Source organism: Myotis myotis, unplaced genomic scaffold (genome assembly GCF_014108235.1).
Source record: "Myotis myotis isolate mMyoMyo1 unplaced genomic scaffold, mMyoMyo1.p scaffold_m19_p_1, whole genome shotgun sequence".
Taxonomy (NCBI): Eukaryota; Metazoa; Chordata; class Mammalia; order Chiroptera; family Vespertilionidae; genus Myotis; species Myotis myotis.
This window is the reverse complement of record NW_023416313.1, coordinates 181900501-181915010: the sequence shown is the minus strand read 5'-3', so window position 1 is coordinate 181915010 and position 14510 is coordinate 181900501. Positions and strand designations below refer to the sequence as shown.

The 14510-nt window shown below is 56.7% G+C and overlaps 1 long non-coding RNA gene across 1 annotated transcript in view; it reads right to left on the bottom strand.

The window, feature by feature from the left end:
* The window catches only part of LOC118654305, a 29195-nt gene extending 19764 nt beyond the window's left edge, over positions 1-9431 (bottom strand). The window contains exon 1 of the long non-coding RNA XR_004966993.1: positions 7963-9431. This is a non-coding gene — a long non-coding RNA (uncharacterized LOC118654305). The remainder of the gene's footprint in view (positions 1-7962) is intronic.
* Positions 9432-14510: the final 5079 nt, after the last annotated feature.

Sequence of the window (14510 nt, the reverse complement as noted above, 5' to 3'; positions counted from 1 at the left end):
GAGTGAAAATGAACCAACTAGGAAGGCGAGCCCACCTTCCAGAGCCACACTGAGGAGCTCCAGACTTCGGGAGGCTCTGAGGGGCAGAAGGGTAAGAATCCAGATTGCTTGGGCCGTATTGGGCCTGCTGAGGAGGCCCCCGCCCAGGGGTGGGGCCTCAAAAACCATGGAGACACCTGGGCACGCGCTCTGAGGATTTGGCCTTGGACTCAAGTCCTGGTTGCACTGCCTACAAACTAGGGGACCCTAATGACGTGTCTTTCCTTCCTGCCCTTCACTTTCCTCTCCTGTAAATGCGACTACTCTGGCCATCAGTGTGTGGGTGTAGCTGGGTCGAGTCGGCATGTTCCCAGCAGCTTCTCCCAGGTCCAGCTTTGCCCCTCAGCTCTTCCATCCCAGGAATGCTGGGGAGGCAGATCTGAGAGGAGGGGAGCAGGTAGAAGCCTGCGTGACCAGGCCCAGAGAGGGAAGGGACCTATCCAAAGGCTCCCAATAAATCAGAGGCAGAGCCCGGCTGCTTCCTGGAGGAGGTGGCCTTCAGTAAAGCAAAGGGCCTCCCTGTACTTATTAGAGTTTTTATGTCTGAATCTGTGTCCTTGCACCTCATTCTTTGACTTCCCAGGAGCTCCCCCCACATTCCTCCAGGCTGCCTGCATTTCCTGACTTCCCAGGGAGAGGTGGTCTTTGAAGGAATAGGAAACCTCTGTGCCAGACCCTGGACAATCCTGTAATCAAGTGACCAGAAGAAGGAGAGGTTTGGGGTGGCTGTGAGGTCTGGGGAGAAGGCAGGAGTGTCCAATGGGGAGTCCATGCCAGCATCCCCAGACCCCAGACGGAGGAGCCTCATGCTAGGAGACGATGCAGACAGAGGGGCGGGAGAGAGAAGGCCTGAGGAGAAAAGCACTAGAAAGCTTTAGGAGAGGCGGGAGCTGACAGCCATGGGCTTCATGGGGCCTTTGAGCAAATTCCTGGTAGCACCTGCCTCAAACTCTTTTCCAGGCCTTATCTTTTCGTGACACATGCTGACATACTTATGGATGAAATGATACCATATCTGGGTTCAAAATAATCCAGGTTCCAGGAGGGGCGAAAGGTTTCCCTGAAACAATACTGGCTACGAGCTGATGATGGCTGGAGTGGGTGTTGAGGACACGGAGGTTCCCTGTACTATTTGTACATGCTTGCCGTTTTCCATAACAAACAGTCCCTATGCCCAGAATCGGCCATTTCTCTCCGGCTGCGGTGACCTCGCAGGTCAGCCAGCCTGGGCCATGACCCTCCAGCCTATTCTCAACACGGCCACCAGAGGGAGCCTGTTACCACATGAGTCCTGGGCTCAATCCCTCCGGTCCAGAAGCCCCCATCTCACTCAAAGTACCCGGGCCTCCGAGTCCAGGCGCCATCTCGCCCCTGTTACCTCTCAGGCTCCCCTCCAGCCACACTTCCGTTTCCCTAACTCTCCTTCGCACTCCTAGGGCCCTTTGTGCGGGTGGGTGGCGGTGGCGGTAGGGGTGGGGGGTGGAGAGAGATCTGATATGACCAGATCTCATCGACCCCTCATGACACTGCAATATTACATGGGACATAATTGCACTTATTTTTTAAATCCTCACCGAGGATACTTTTTCCATTGATCTTTAGAGAGAGGAGGGGAGAGAGAGAGAAACATCAATGTGAGAGAGACACAACTGGTTGCCTCCCACCGGCGCCCCAACCGGAGGCGGGGATCAAACCCTAAACCCTTCGGTCTGCAAACCACTGAGCCAAACCAGCCAGGGCTACCATTTTTTGTTGTTGTTTTTTTAACTTGTCATTATTTATCTCAGTGGTTCTCAACCTGTGGGTCGCGACCCCTTTGGCGGTCGAACAACCCTTTCACAGGGGTCGCCTAAGACCATCCTGCATATCAGATATTTACATGACGATTCATAACAGTAGCAACATTACAGTTATGAAGTAGCAACGAAAATAATTTTATGGTTGAGCCACACCATGGAACTGTATTTAAAGGGCCAGAAGGTTGAGAAGCACTGATTTAGCTGAATTCAAATCCAACTGGGAGCCCTGTAGTATATCTGGCAACCTACCCCTACCAAATCATGAGCACCTACCAAGAGAACCTGTCATGTTAATGTCCCCAAGCGCCCACCACACAGAGCGGCCCCTTCCTAGCAAACAGTTGCAATAAAGCACCCTCTGGCTGTGGCAGCTCCTGCCCATCGGCGAGTATTGGGGCCCACTTGCTTCCCTGGCGAGTGCACAACCTGCCCAACCAGGCATGGGCGCCCGCAGGGAGCCAGAGAAGCAGGTGCTTCCAGAACGAGGGGCTCAGCCAGCCCGCCCAGCTCCTTCTCTCCCCGCAGCGGGCAGGGCCTGGGAGGGAGTGACCATGCCAAGGCCTCGGCTGGCAGTCCCTCTGGGTGCCTTTGGATGTGTGCCCATCTGGGATGGGTCTGAATCCTTGCAGTGCCCCGTGGTGGTGGGTAGACAGGCTCCATGCCAGGCGCCAGCTGCCCCTGTGGCCTGAGGGTGCCCACTCAAACCATTCCAAGTAAACATTTGACCAGCCCAGCCCCAGCCCTCAGCCCACACCAACACTTGGCCCTTGTTCCTGGACAGGCCCCTCTGTCTCCCGTCCTTTGTGGCTGACATTTCGGTGAGGCCCTGGAGGGGCCGGGTGACCCGGTGCCCCATCCACATTCTCCAGACAGGCCCCGGGGAGGTGGTCCTGTGGCGGCGGGCACTCGGCGGGGGAGTCCCAGCAGACGGGCTGTCGCCAGGCTGGGCCAGTCACCCCCTGAACACCCCCCGTGGGCCCCGAGGCTGCGGAGCCCACGGTCTGAGCCGGGAGCCTGGTGCTGCCAGCTGACTCGGCCGCTTTGTTCCAGGCCTGGAGTGGTCTGAGGCTGGTTGAGGACTGTGGCTCCTTCTTTGCTGAGAAGCCGCAGATAACGCTGGCGACAGGGCCTGATAAAGCGTCTGTCGGACGCTCCCTCCCAGACAAGCCCCGCTGTTCTCACCAGCCCCAAGGGCCCGGCAGCCCACGCCTGTCCCCAGAGGTCAGCGCCTCCCCGGGATCTCAGCCCTTCTCTTCCAGAGGCGGGGACCAGGCTGGCAGCCCCCTCTCCTCGGGCCTCTGGGCCCAAGAGAAGAACACACTCATACTCTGATTTATTTCCAGGAAGAGACCGTCAAGGAATGTGCCTCTCCCAGTGGAATGCCAGAACTGTGGCTCCTGGGGAGCTGGGGGGCAGGGCCGGGTGGCTAGAATCTCTTCCTAGAGCCCCGCAAATGGCACCCTGAGCCACCCCTTCCGTGTCACAAGAGCCCACATGATGCCAGGCTTTAGGGTGGGCACAGAGGACACAGGGACAAATAAGACACAGCCCACGACCCTGGGAACTTCCAGGAAGAGGGCGCTAGGGATCTAGCTGCCCTGACCTAGCCCAGACCCCCCCCCACACACACACACTAGAGAGCCTGGCGGGAGTCGGAGGTGTACAGGGAGCACAGAGCCAACTGGGGGCCCAAAGGGCCGCAGAGCTGAGACCTGAGGTCCATGAGCAGAGTCTCCAGTGTGAGAGGGGAGGCGCAGGCCCTGACCTAGGGAAGGTCCTGTCTGCTGGATGGGGCGGTGGGGGGGGGGGGGGGGGGGCGGGACGGGGGGTGTCGGAAGTCACCTTTGCCAAGGCCCAGAGAATGGGCGTCATTTCTGAAGTCAGGCCTCGCAGCGTCCTGAGCGCGGTTCAGGTGAGCAGGTGTGGGCTGCGGGCTCCGCCAAGAGAGACTCCGCCTCTGCTGACCACCGCGGTCCTGCTCCCCAAGACGCAGGGGGACGCTGGGCTCCCAGGTTAACTGCAGGGAGAGTGTGAGGTCCAGATTTGGGGCTGCCTTCCCTGTGCTGACCAGCCTGAATAAGGCCCTTACACATGGCAGACTGGAGGAGGCAGGGGGTGTGGGGGTGCTGGAGGCCCCAGGCCTAGACCGAGTCCCAGCCTGGAGTGGTTCCAGCTCTGCTTCTCCTTGCTGTGGGGCCCAGGGCAGGCCTCTGGCCCTCCTGAGGCCTGGGCTAGAGGCTCTCTAGGGCCTCCGGGGGAGAGAAGCCACAGGGAGAGCCCCGGCCCAGGGCCTGTGTGCCTGGAGGGAGAGGCCTGGCTCCTCCCCTCCCTGCGAGGAGGAATGCTCTCCTGGCTCCACGTGGAGCGCTGTGGGAACCCAGGTCTCCGGTCCTGTAGGCCCAGGACCCTTTCCCAGTGCGGGGACTGCACACATTTTCACAGGCAGGCCTCTCGCTCATAACAGGGGAGCCTGCGTTCCCAGGTGCCCAGGCTTCAAAAGAGTCCTCCTGCCCTCCAGCCAGCTCCCTCTGAAACCTGTGCAACCACAAGCTCAGGGCAATGGTACACACACACACACACACACACACACACACACATACACACATGCATACACACATACACACACACACACACACCCCGGAATCACCCCTGCCCGCCCTGCTGTCTATATCTCCGCCAGAGCAGCTCTTACTCATTCACTCATTCTTCTCTCAAAGATCTACTATTCCTGTGCCAGACTCCAGGGGCCCAGTGGTGAGTGAATCAAAGAGGCGCAGCTCCTACCCTCAGGAAGCATACAGTCCTGTGGGAAAAGGCAGACCAATCAACAGGTAACTACAAGTCAGTGATGTGGGGGTGAGGAAGCAGAACAAGCGAGGAGAGAGGGTTGGGGTGGGGTAAGGTTAGCCAGGGCAGGTTACATGGAAACTGACACCGGAGGAGGTAAAAAGGGAGAAACAGAGTCTGAACTGGTCCCGGGTGGGCCCCATTCATCCCTGGAGTCTCCCTCAGGCCACGCCCACGGCACATCCAGCACGGCCAGGCAGATTCAAACCAAGATCAGGCAGGTTGCAAACAGGGGTTGCCTGTGATATTTCTATGGGAAGCAAGGCAAGGAGTGGCACCAAGGGCAGGTGGATCCTAGATTGTGACCCTGGGATAGAAGGAGCTGGGACCATGGGACTCACCCTGGACAGTACACGAGAGAGGAGCCCAGCCCTCCGTGCCGAGTTAATAATAAAAGTGCCCCCATTACTGTCGTAGATGTCCTCCGTCCTCAGAGCTGGAGGGCACACTCTCCCGCCGTTGCTCAGGAGGGGCCTTGCCCCATGGGCAGGAGGGGAGAGCGTGGCCGAGCCCAGGCCTGCCACCCCCACCCTGCCCTCTGCATGGTCTGGCCTGACGCTGCTGCACACTTCCTGTGTGGCTTCTGGGAAGCCCTCTCTGGGCTTGGGACAGTGACTTCGGGACAGGGTGGGAAGGTGGAACCGGTAGGTTGTCCCCAGCGAGTGATCCTGGGAGCAGTTCGCATGTGGGCTCATGGGAGGCGAGGGGTGGGGCTCTGCCAGGCCATGGCGGAGAGGATCTGGGATCCTCACGCAGAGAGGGGTTGCTCTCAGCGCCATCAATTGGGCCCCAGGCTGGGAAAGCTGAGCGCTTCCCACTCCAGCGTTTTCTCCACACACCAGGCCTGGGGTCTGAGCACAAGTAAGCTGCCGTATTTAATGACAAAAACAAGAATTTTCTCAACACAAAGCAACAGGAAAAATACTCCCCCAAAAAAAGACCCAGTCCCATTTCATCCCTCAATTCCAACAGCACAGCATCGTCTGACCCAAGCTAACGTTTGGTCCCTGGAGGGACAGGCTAGGCAGGGGCCTGGGCGCTGGAGGGCCCTCCTGGTCCCTCAGAGCGGCACCAGGGAAGCAGGGAATGTTCCCAAGGGCCTCTCCCGAGACAGACACAACTCCAATCTGTCTCATTTACCCTTCACCAGCTATGTAGGCGGTATACTTTCCCTCTTTTTACCTTTTATTGAAATACTAGAGGCCTGTTGCACGAAAAGATTCGTGAAATAGGCCTTCCCTTTCCTGGCTGCTGGCACCAGTTTTCCTCAGGCACCCAGGACCCAGGCCTTCGCTCCGGCCGGAGCCGCCATCAAAGCCCTCGCTGCTCTGGCCGGAGCCGCCTTCAGTCTTCGCTCCGCCACTTCGCGCCTACATATGCAAATTAACCACCATCTTTGTTGGTGGTTAATTTGCATATCTCACTGATTAGCCAATGGGAGGCGTAGTGAAGGTATGGTCAATTACCATGTTTTTCTATTATTAGATAGGATAACATACATAGCACAACGCACACGACTCTCAAATTGTTCATGGAATTCAAGTCCAACGAACTTTTACACGCACATAAACCTGTGCGACACTGACCAGATCATGATATAAAACACCGCGTGCCAGAAAGTTCCCTCCAGTCCCTGGCCAGTCAGCACCCCACAGGGGTGACCACTATCACCATTGATTAGCTTTACCTGAACTTCGTGTTAATGGGATAATGTATACTAGTGTCTCTGTAGATGGCATTGTTATGTATGCCCCACCGCATGCATCACCAGACCTCATGTAGCCGTTCTTCCGCTGAAGGACTCAGTTGAGTCCATGTTAGGGCCACGCTGACCAACCCCCAGGGACGCCTGGCCCATGCCTTTGCACACGTGCATGGCTTCCCTCGCTTATGTCCCTAGGAGTGCGCCTGCGGGGTCAGAGGGTGGGCAGCTCAGCTTCTAATGCTACGTGGGCAGTAGGTGTGCTTAGCTCTGTTTTGCAGATAGCCCAGTGATGGTGAACCTATGACACGCGTGTCAGAGGTGACATGCAAACTCATTTTTTTGGTTGATTTTTCTTTGTTAAATGGCATTTAAATATATAAAATAAATATCAAAAATATAAGTCTTTGCTTTACTATGGTTGCAAATATCAAAAAATTTCTATATGTGACACGGCACCAGAGTTAAGTTAGGGTTTTTCAAAATGCTGACACGCCGAGCTCAAAAGGTTCGCCATCACTGAATAGGAGGTGGAGGTTGAGAGAGTTTAAGCGGTCCATCCAAACTCACGCAGTTCCTAAGTAGTGGAGCCTGGTCTGGAATCCAGAGATTTCTGACTCCAAATTCTTTTCAGGGGAGGTCAGCTTCCTTGCTGCACTTTCTAATTCTGATTTTTAGAGCAGGTGGAGGGTGCAAGGGTGGAGGGAATCCAATAGGGGTAATCACTTCCTCAGGATGCCCGGGCTGCCTCAGGAGGGCACAGCTCCACCCAGGGCAGACACAGAACAAGCGGGCCTACTTGGAGCCATCAAGGGCACTCACAGTCCGGCCCCTCTGCTCTCCATCTCATGTCCTCTCTCCCTCCCCCACTCACTCCAGCCACATGGTCTTCCCTGCCGTCCGCTGGAAACGCCAACCATGTTCCTAGGAGCCTCATGCCCTTTCTTCCTTTAGCTCCCTCCTTCAGAACTTCTGCACCCGCCCTCCGCAGTGGCCTCTGAGCACCCCCATCACACGCCGCCCCCTCACCTTTCACCTTCATCTGACCTAATACTTTGTGTCTACTTGTTTATTGCCTGTCCCCTGGTCTTGAAGGTGAGCTCCAGAGGGCCAGGCCTCATCATCTTGTTTGCTGCTCCACCTTCAATGTGTGGAGCAGGGCCTGGCACCTGATAGGCTCTCCAGAAATACTTGTTGAATGAATGAATGAATGAATGAATGAATGAATGAATGAATGAAAGCAGCTCCTTGTTGCAAGTGGTGGCAAAAGTTACAGGCCAAGAGGGGCTTTTGGTGCCAGATCTGGCTGCTATGTTCAAGGTCTGAGATAAAGCTCCTGCCAGGGCATTGGTCTAGAGACCTGGGGAGAGTGAAGTGGTACCCAGCCTGGCCACGGTGGCCTCCAGGCACTGCTGCAGCTCAGCCATCACAGCTGGCTCTCCATGGAGCCAGCCGGACAAAGGCACCGATGTGCATCCGGGTACCTGCTGGGCTGGCCCTTCAGGATGGGAGAAACAGGATTCCTGGGGTAAGAAGGGGAAGCCAATAGCCACAGATTTCCCCAAATGACCTTACCCTGGAGGGGCCCAGGGAGAGTCCCACCTCTCCTCTGCCCCTGAATAGAATGCACGCTCCTCTCCACTGCCACTTGCTGGTCTGGGAATCCTTGGCGAATTCATATTACTCCTCTGGCCTCGGTCCCTTCCTTCTGTAAAAGAGGTGGGATTTGGCCCGAAGTACAGTGAAGACACAGCCTTAGAGCAAAGGTCTGCCGGCACAAATGATCAAACCCCAGGACGGCTGTGTGTTCGCTGGAAAAGTTCTGCCCGCTCTGGGCTTCCGGTTCCCCATGTGTCAAATGAGGGAGAACTAGCTCCAGGGACTGAACTCCTCCCTCAGGTCTGATTGACGTGACCTCCGTCCATTCCCAAGGAAGGGCAGGTTTGGCCAGGGCGGCAGGGAGAGACAGCAGGGATGGGAAGGGGGTCAGGACATGAAATATGATGTCACGGCTTTGCCCTGACCTGGACCAGCTGAGCTTTCTTCTCTGAGCCCACTGAATGCCTGGCTGAGACTTGGACACTGCGGGCAGATGGGGGGCGTGGGGGGGGGGGGATTGCGTGCTACTGCTTCTCTCTACATAAACAGGGCTCTGAGTCCCAGCGGGGGCCAACACCAGACCACAACTGGGAAGCATCTCCCAGAGTCTGTCAAGCTGCTCCGACTTCTGCTACTTGTCTCCCCGTCACCACCAAGGCGGGGAAAGGGTACATCCACCTTTCATTCCAAGTCAGAGAGAGACCCAATTTTCAGCTGAAGAAAACCAGGGTCTTCCTCGGGACCCCGCAGGCCCTTCATCTGAGCGCATATGCACACCACGCGGGGCTTGCCGGACGCCCCTATCGCCTCGTGGAAGCCTCACGCGAACCTCTGAGGAACACACCGTGGTGCTCCTCGTTTGACAGAGGGGAGAAGCACCACTCCGAGAGGTAGTCACCCCGATAACGAGTGGCAGGGCCAGGATTTAAAACCCGGCCTGGCTCCAGGTCTACTCTTCACGCGTCCCTCCTGCAGGTTGGTGGAGAGAGGGGAGCCCGGGACCCTGAGAGATGAAGTCTGCCAGCAGGGGGCAGGCAGGAGGGGGGGCCAGGGCCTTGCACCTGCCATTTGCTTCTTCCAAAAAGCCTCCCCTAGACAACTACTGCCTTGCTCACTGCACTTCACTCGGGCCTCGGCTCAAAGGGCACTTTTCCTGAAGACCTTCCTTCCTGGACCACTGGGTCTGCAATAGCACCCCCCACTCCCACAGGCCTCCCCTCACCCTGCATTTTTCTCCCTGACACCTCGCACCATCGGAGGCACTGCCTTGTCTGGGGTGTGTATTTATTTGTGTACGGCTGGTCTCCCCTGAGAGTGGCAGGTTTTATCTGTCTCACTCATCGCCATAACCCAAGGCCTCCCACAGTGCCTGGCGCGTAGGTGTGCGGCCCGTATATGCAGACAGAAGGCATGGGTGACTGAGCCTGTTCCCCAGCAAGTGAGAGGAAACGGAGCACCCATTATGCGCTGAGCATGGAGGCCAGGCACATCTCATCGCATCCAGAGCTGCGTTAACCCATTTCACGGATGGGAGAACTGAGGCTCCCTCCAGCCTCAAAAGCCTATGGATGGTGAGTGGAGCTTAATCCCTCCTTTGGGGCTGAGGCAACTCAACCCCCCGGCGGTCTGGCTCCGAGCCCAGGGCCCAGAAAGGGGGGCGGGTGCCAAAGGTCCCCAGAGCCCTCGCAGCTCACGCTCTGTCTTGGGGCCGCACCCGGGCCTGGCCGGCTCCAAACGCCTCCCGCCCCACCCTGCGCCTGGCGCCGCCCCGCCCGCGGTTCCACCCCCACCCTCCCTTCCCCTCCCCACTCTCCCCTCCCCACCCTCCCCTCCCCTCCCCCCCCTCCCCTCCCCTCCCCTCCCCTCCCCGAGCGCAGCGCCGCAGCCAAGGCTGCCCCGCGGGGGGCCGGGTGGTAATGACCTGCGAGCCGGCCAGGGCCACTCGCGACCCCCAGACCCAGGGCGCGCAGGCCCGGGTCCGCGGGAACCGGCCATCGCCCCCGCCCGGCCCGCGCCCGCTCTGTACTTAGCTGATGACGGGTTCGCGGCCCTAATGGCGGGGCGGGCGGCGGGCAAAGCCGGCCCAGCCGGTCCCGTGCTCGGCTCTCAGGCGGCCGCCGGGCCTGTGTCATCCACCAGGAATTTCTCTTTTCCCCTCCGCGGGGCTGGAAGAAAAAACAATAATTAGGTCACTGGGCAGGCGGCAGAGAGGGTGTGGGACGGCCCGGTGGCGCCCTGGTGGGCAGGGAAGGGGTCTGGGAGGCTGATGGGGAAGGAGAGGCCCCCCAGTGCTCCCCGTCCCCCGCCCTCCCCGCGGTGCCAGCCGACAGGAACAATGGCACCCCTGACCCTGTCTGCCACGCGCTCACGTCCATTCATCCCAGCACTTACTGGGCCACATTCTGCGCTAGGCGCTTGGGCCTGCGCATCCAACAAAGCGAAGGAAGGACTTGGTAGAAAAGCCCTACAGGCAGCCATGCAGTTAATATGCAGCAGGAAACCCACTTCGGGGGGCGGAGGAGCTTCAGGGGACCCTGCTGCCCAGAGGGCTGGGGGCGGTAGCTAGGGGAGGCTTCCCCCAGGAATGGCACCTGTGCTGAGGCCTGAACGCCAGTGAGGATGGGCCAGGGAATGGGGGTTGGCCAGGCACCTGGAGGGGAGGCAGGAAGTGCACGGGGATGGAAGGAGCAGCCTGGGCAAGGCTTGCTGGTAAGAGGACAGCACGGAATACCTACAAGAACTGAGTGCGGAGAGAAGCAGCACATGAACGTTTAATCTGACTATGACTCCACTGATTAAAGACATGTTTTTGATCCCAGGAGGCCCCTAAACACAAGGCAGCTACTTTATCTGGTGCTCCACTGGAGACGTAGCCTCCTGTTTCCACACTGGGCTCGCTGAGAGGGTCCAGGTCTGGAGACTGTACCTACGGGCAGCTTAAGGGACTTTCAAGGGCCAGTGGACTTAGCACCTTCCTCACCTTTCACTCTGACCTTAGGCAGCTCCCTGGGAAAGATGGGAAACTGGAGCCACTCTATCTGGCCGTGTTGCTCAAAGTATGAGCTCTAAGACTAGGGAGGTGAGCAGGATTGGAACATACAGGATCTTACGACCTGGCCGGTGTGGCTCAGTGGTTGAGCATTGACCTACGCACTGTTGGATTCTGGTCAGGGCACATGCCCAGGTTGTGGGTTGCGGGCGCAATCTCCAGTAGGGGGTGTGCAGGAGGCAGCCAGTCAATGATTCTCTCTCATTATTGATGTTTCTATCTCTCTCTCTCCCTCCCTCTCTCGGAAATCAACAAAAATGTATTTTTAAAAAATAAAATAAAAAAGGATCTTATGGGTCCTGGTAGGGAGTTCAGACTTTATTTTCAGGGAAGGAGGGAGTAATGGTTTAAAGCTCCCATTATGTGCCAGCACAGGGCTAAGTGTTCTACGTACATCTCTCTAAGCTTGGCGACAGTCTAGTGAGAACGTTTCACAGTCCCATTTTACAGAAGAGGAAAGGGCCAGGGAGGTTATCTGCCCCAGGTCACCTGTCAGTAAGGGGCAGAACCAGACTGAACCCTGCTAGGCTCTGTTTGGGGAACTGTAGTGAGAAAGAAGGAGGCCCTGTCCCTACCTCAAGGAGCCTGTTGTCTGCTGGAGACGAGCGTGTCATGCATTGGTCAGAGTTTACTTCGCTCTCCTCTGACGACCCAGGGAGATCGCTCAGGACTGGGACAGTGATCCCCCTCCACGAGGCTGTCCAGGCATCCAGGCCCCTTCCACCTGCTGCTCTGCCATCTTTATATGTCCAAGTTGGCTCTCCTCCACATCCACCTTCTGGGCAGAGGAAAGGAAGGGGAGGGACCATATTAATTCTCCTTAGGAAGCACCATTTCTACATCGTTGTCGATATCTGTATCTGCAGCTATACCTGTACCCGAATCCACGTCCACAGATGAATCTATGCCTATATCAATAGATCACCAACCACCCGGTAGTTCAAGCATCAGCTTTAAGGCTAGAAGCTTCAGTGCCAAAAAAGTGAAATACAATGATCGATGGAACCAGATCCTAGTGGTGAGGTCTGGAAACAGAAAACATTATAGCAGAGACCATCATGTCACTTCCTACACAGAACACTCAATTCTCCTGGACAAAATAATGCACTTTCAGAATGGTTATGATAAAAAAGAAATTAAATTTTTTTCAAAAGCGTTTCCTTATAAAATTGAGGTGTGTCATTTATATTTGTGGGTTTTATGGGTCAGCAAATATGGGAGCTGCTGGGCAAATAGTTGCAAAGATGAACAAGACAGGGCACTGCCCTTCATGGTTCTTTCAACCACACCCCACTCCCTCAAAGGAGACCGTGCCTACACAGGCACTTGGGGACACTGCAGGCTGCCATCCGTCCATGCTTTGAGGACCATCAGGAGAGCGACTTGGGAGACGGTCTAGAGCACTGATTCTCAAAGTGTGGGCCTCCCCCAGCCACATCAGCACCACCTGGAAATATCAGGAATGCCCATTCCCAGGCCCACCCAGGCCTACAGAATCAGAAACTCTGAGGGCACTGCCTAGCTACCTGGGTTTTCACAAGCCCTCTGGATGGTTCTGACACAAGCTGCCGTTTAAGAAGTCCTGGCCTAGAGCCCTGCACGCTGGGCTGAGGGTCGGAAAACCCTGGTCCTAACCCTGACTTGTCAATCCCAGGCTCTGGGACCTTGGGCAAGTCAGGCCCCCTCTCTGGGCCTCTGAGTTGTTAGGTGGAAACTGGTGAGGTTGCCCTGGGAGAAGGAGATGCGCCTCCCGGGCTCCGACAGCTAGGAGGTCCTAGGCCTTGAAACAGGAAATTGTGCTTTCTTTGGAGGGAGAGGCACTCACTCCAAAGGATTCTGGTGACAGGAATGTGGAAAGTGGGATCACATCAGAGTCCCTTGAGTGTCCCGACCTGGGATGAGGTCTGAGCAGTCCTGCCCTTTCATGGCCTCTCTGTAGTCCGAGAAGGATGAGAGCTCTCAGTGCACATTTAGACTAGCCTCACAGCTGAATCTGGGCCTGGTGAGAGCTCTGTGAAGTTGTTTCTGTCACCCATCTTTCTGCCTGGGCCCAAGCCCCAAAAATCTGTTAGGCCCAGTTCCCACCTAGACGTGGAGACTGCTTACCCTTCAACTCAGCTGGGGATGCATCTGTGTCCATGCTCACTCGCATGCTTGTTGGCAGAATTCAGTGCCTCCTGGGTGCTGGACCACAGACCTCAGTGGAAAGGTGCAGCAGCCTCCCAGAATCCTCAGCACTTCACTAGCCTTCCTGGCCTCTCTGGCTGCTGGCCAGAGGCCTCCCTCAGCTCCCTGCCACATGGCCTCTCCACCGAACAGCTCACAACATGGCAGCTTGGCTTCACGCAGAGAGAGCAGAAGGGTCCCCACGATGAAGTCCACGGTTTTTTGTAACCTGATTTCAGAAATGGCATTCCATCATTTGTGCTGTATTCCATCTGTTAACAGCGGTCGTTAAGTCTGGCCCGTTCTGAAGGAGAGGGGGTTACACAGGGGCATTAATACCAGAAGGTAGGGATAATGTGGGTCATCTTAGAGGCTCCCCACCACACCTGCAAAGCCTAGTTCCAAGCAAAGAGTTCTAAATGGGGGGAGATCCTGAGAGAGGCCAGAAAAACGTGCTGCTTTATGGGGGAGCTCCCAAGACAGGGTCCCCAGTGCCTGCCCACCCTGATATTTATCTTTACTGCAGGGCCTGTCTGATGATGGGGGTTATTTGCAGCAGCAGGAGCTGCATTCCAGGGCTAAGTACTTAACATTCCAGAGGAGCTCTCAGCTAATTATTGCCTTGCCCAGCCCAGGCCTGGACCACCCAGCTCCCCTGAGTTCCCTGGCTTGGCCAGAGGACTCTCCTGGCTTTGTTCCTGGGTCATATTGAAAGGCCCAGGTCACACTGCACGGAGTCAGTGGCAACACAGGGGCTGGAGCCCAGGTCCGTTTACCCACCGCTGTGGGCTACGGGCAGATGTAGCAGCAGCTGTGGGGCTGAGCCTCCTGGGGACGAGGGAACTGAGGCAGACCTCGAGCAAAGGACTACCTCTCTGAGCCTCTGTGTCCTCACCTGCAAAAAGGTGAGCCTTCCACATGTCCCATAACATGTGACAATGACTCTCCTTGAACGAACTTCACACAGACTCCTCTGAGCCCAGCTTTTGATTAGGCCTAGTCCTTGGCCCTGGTCTTGAGCCCAGTGTTAACAAGAACCCTATGTCCGTGTAGTGAGAATCCCCCCACCTTGGTATCTGCTCACCCTCGCCTGCCTTCAGCAGGAATCCTGTTGAGTTGGTTTAGTTAGAATCTCACCCTTGATGCCACCTCTTAGTAAGTTTCCACCCGCTGACCCCCTCATGCTGGTCGTTGGCTGTAAGTCGCCAACTGTCTTTGCTGAATCCAGAGTCTAATCTCTACCCCTACTGTGGTCATCTGGACGTCTCTTGCAGTAGTCCCGCATAACATCTTCTTTGTTTACTGTTTT